We start from the raw sequence: 4,478 nt of genomic DNA, 5'->3' as shown, positions 1-4,478 counted from the left end.
CCAAAGTCTGTATGAGGCTAGAAAAACTGGGATAATGGGAAATGCAACCTCAGATGTTTTTGTAAGGCAGCTTTCCACATGAAAGGTAGGCACCACCTTGTCTGCATGTGTGCAAGCTGCAGCTACCAATTGGAGTGAGGAAGATTAAAAAAAAAAAAAAAGAGTAAGTGAACAGGTTTTTCCAGTTTTTGCTGAAGCACAGATCAGAACAAAGGAGCTGTTGGACAAACAACTCATAACTCAGTCACCTGAGACTTTGCAAATCAGCAAGAATAGAAAACTGGAGGGGGAAAAAAAAAAAAAAGAGACAGTGGCCAAATGAATTTAGCACTGTTTTCTTCCTGTCAAGCCAGTCCTGCTGAGTGGGCTGGATAAGTTAGCAATGGGAGGATGCAAAAATTATGTGTGGTTTTCATGCAGAAAGATGTGGTAAAAGGAAAATGTTCAGTTCTCCTTATGCTTAATTCACCAGTCTGGTGCATGTGCTTATTCTTGGCTGAAGAGTTTTACAAACCACCCTGGTTTAATCCTTGTAGAATGAGGTGGTATTTGTAATATTGAGGATTCCAGCAAAAACTGGTTTGATTCATGGTCACCTTAATTAGGGATCCTGTAGGTACAGGTCTACTGCAAGTTAATCACTTTTATTAACTTCTTATTCATAGATTTGGTGGATTTATTTTAACTATTGCATTTGATACATTTATTAGTAAGTTATTGCCTCTGTCCTTTAATAAATCTTTATTTTCTAAATAAATCATGTTTGAAAATCAACCCTTTGTTCTGCACCCATCTCCAAACACTCATTCACAGACTCACCCAAATTCCTCTGGTCTATCCAACCACTGCTGTTTTTTCTCTTGATGTAATTTTCCTAATCACAAATACTACTTGTCACAAATAAGCCTACCTACACTGGTAAACCAAAATGTATGACACTTCTAATACATAACGCAATTCATTACAAAGAATTGGGACTTTGATTTTTCTGGCTACTTCCTTGACCAGCTCTGCGAACCCACTGAGTTCTGATCTCTGTCTGGCTTCTGAATGTTATCAAAAGCAGGGCTAGTATGTCTATTTTCTCACCACGTTTTCTGGATCCTTTCAGTAGGGGTCTTCTAAAGAAGAGGGAACCCATGTGATTGCTAGGTCCTACTTCTGCCACCACTTGCTCTTCACCTTTGCTCATCATCTTCCACCCTTCAGCTTTCATTCTAAAAGACTGTTATCCATCACATGCTCCTTCTGTCTCTTGCTCTGTTCTGTCTAATAAACTGTAATGTTTAATTGTGAGGTTCTCTAAAGATAACTTGAACTGTACTGCACTGAGATGAGAAAACAACAGGACTGCTTCAATGAAACATTTGCTAGTAATGACTGCATTTCTGTAATGCTCTTACTAAACATTTCAAATGTATTGTGAACACTAAAAGAGTTCTCCAGCTCATCTGTAAAGAAGATATTCCCAAAATGGTTTAAAAACAAGTTTCAGAGGTGCCAAGCTCTTGCAACTGTTTTAGATAAGTGGGAGTTAAAGAAGTGCATGACACCTAAAAATTAGGCTATAATTTGCCTGTAGGCATAAAACTCAGGTGTCCTGATACATAGTTTGATGACTCAGTCAGGCAATTGTTCTTTGATTTGAAGCAACTATTTGAAAGCCAGTGTAGAAGGCTGGTTTGTGGATCTTCAAAAATACTCTGAAATCACAACAGCTGCTATAAATGTAAAGGTTGAAACTATAAATCAAATGTTTTTGATTGGTTTCTTGACCTTGATAGATTTCCTTATTAATTGAATAAAATGTCAGCTCAAATTTGCAGAAGAGGAAAAAAATAGTAGCATAATAATGTTAGACTATTTTGCTTTTATCCTTGTACAGAAAATGCCTTAAATAGTAAATGTCCTACACTCAACATCTTGATTTTTGTCTCCAAAGGGAAAAAAGAAATCCAGTACTTTGTAGAGTATTAAAAAAACCTCTCCAAACCATTTCCATTCAGTTTCTGTGCAAAAGAGCTTCCAAGCAGTAACCTTACTGTGTGGAGGCTGTTTGGAATTCTGTATAAAATGCATTTGGAAGTTTAAATCTATTTCCCAAAAAAATAGATGAATGCTGTAGCTAAATAGTACTTCCAATAGAAAGCTTCCACTGGTCCAGCTTTTAATCTGGAGTATAGCTTTATAGCTTCTCTGCAAATGACAGAAAATACTGCTTTTGGGCACAGTCCCTTAAGCACCTACTCATAGTAGGTTGTTTTGTTTTGACTCAAAAATAGAAAATGTAAAAAATACATTTAAAAATACACTTATACATTCTTATGCAGCATTTGAACTGCTTTCCTTTTAACAGAAATTCTTTTATCCAGTTTGCAATGGTGCATAATTTTTGATTGCTCAAGAGTTGACTGTCACTGGAAAGATGTACACAAATACTCTTTCTACTCCTCTTTCATGTGTTATGTTACCAAGCCCCCAAACACCCTCAGGCTCTGACATAAATATTGGGGGAAAAAAAGGTCAACTTTCTTTGAGCTATGGTAGTAAAAGTTTAGCTCCTAGGTCTGGATTTTAAAAATACTGTTATCTCTGTGGTTTTAATCAACGGGAAAAGGATTTTTGCAAAATGTAGGGGAGACTTGTGTAGTCTTAATTGACTCCTGTGCCAGTCAAATAAGAAAAACCATACTTAAAAGCTTAAAAAGCAGTAAATTGAAAGATTTTACATTACTCAAGAATCCAAAATCCTAAGAAATTGAACTAATTAAATTTGCATTTTATAAATTTGTCCCATGTAATTTTTTTATTGCAGCTTTGTCTTATACACATTTCTTTCATATTCTTCTCTCACTTTCCTGTTCAAGGGTGAGGAAAGCACTGTACAATTTAGAAAGATGTATGATGGCTGTACAATGCTGCTTGTTTAACAACAGATTTGACCCAAAAAGCTGTAGCTTCCCTAAGGCCCAGCAGGTTTTTGTCATCCCCATATCTGCAGTTGAGGCCTCCTCACTTGTACTAAATCAGTACTTTTTAAACTGGATCTATGAAATCTTTGTGACTATAAAATACCAACAGAAAACTAACAACAAATCAAAGGACTTAAGTTCTCAAAATGGACCTAACATTAACAGAATAGTAGAATAAAACACAGAATTTGAAAAAAAAAAAATATTGGGAAAGCAGAACAATTGTACACTCTGAGTCTGATGTGTACAATTTAGATTACCACTGAGCTTTTTAATATATATATATATATATATACATATGCATATATGTGTGTATACATATATATAGATACAAAATATATACACATATATATAAATATAGAAATAATATATAAAAAATACATGTATGTATCCGTGTGTGTGTTCACTGTTACGAATTCAGGAGTTCAGCTGAACATAAACAGACTACAGTCATTCAAGCAGGGAGGAAGCCAGATGTGAGGACTTGATAGATCCAGATTTGTGAAAATCTGCCATTCACTGCGATTTCTGTTGAGTATAAAGGAAACTGTTCTCAACTGCATCTAATTCCTTGGCTGAAGTATTTGCCCATCCTCCTTCAGAGGGAGAGTGCCATCTACTGAAGCATTCCTTTACATAGTTCCCTTGAGCCTTGTCCCACTCACAGATTGACGAAATCCATTCAAAGGGTTTTGAGCAAGGTTTTAAAAGGAAAAGCAGCTGCTATAAATGTGATTCTCTGTTGTAAAGCACCAGCTGCATGTAAAGAACCAGACCAAAGACTTTAAATACAACCACTGACTTATGCAAGCTTGTGCTCCAGCTTTTGAAGAGATTAAAGACAACTCCACTCTGAGGTTTCTTCATTCCTAATACATCCTTGGAACTGAGATTACATTAGCATTTTGTAAGTCTTAGGAGTGATATTCCCTGGTTGGACAATCCAATTTTACTGACTATCAGCTATCAACCATGGACTTTCCTACCAATTCCTCCTTTCTCTGTTAATGTTTACAAGATGTGCAACTACTCAGCCAACGTACTGAACAGTGAGAACACCTGACAACAGTCACCAAGAGTCTGGCTTGGGCCAGTGATGACACAGTATTGTTGTGCTGCTTTATGTATTTTCCCATTGTCTTGAGCTTCATATTTCATTGTAAATTTTCTGGACTGCTGCTGTATTCAAATAAAGCAGCAGTTTGTGTCATGCCTAGAACTACTGTCTCCTATGATAATAATAAGCATATAAATTGAAATATTTTTGCTATTTTTTTTTTGCTTTGTAGCAAAAGATAAATGTCTCTAAAACATCAAAGGCAGCCCAGAGATGCCCATGTACCTTAGAGGTTTGAACAAATTGTATTAAAAGAAAGTTAAATTTTACAAGGTAAATTACCACACAAAGTCATGAAGTCAAAGGAGACAAAACCTGTCAGGTTGTGTTTCATGTGAATATCCTTAGAAAACCACTGGTTTGATGTGTTTCAAACACAGGTGCCTGTC

Source organism: Pseudopodoces humilis, chromosome 3 (assembly GCF_049639895.1).
Source record: "Pseudopodoces humilis isolate 2021_Gansu_Grassland_sample_001 chromosome 3, ASM4963989v1, whole genome shotgun sequence".
In the NCBI taxonomy this organism is placed as follows: domain Eukaryota; kingdom Metazoa; phylum Chordata; class Aves; order Passeriformes; family Paridae; genus Pseudopodoces; species Pseudopodoces humilis.
Note: the sequence above shows the minus strand (reverse complement) of the source record.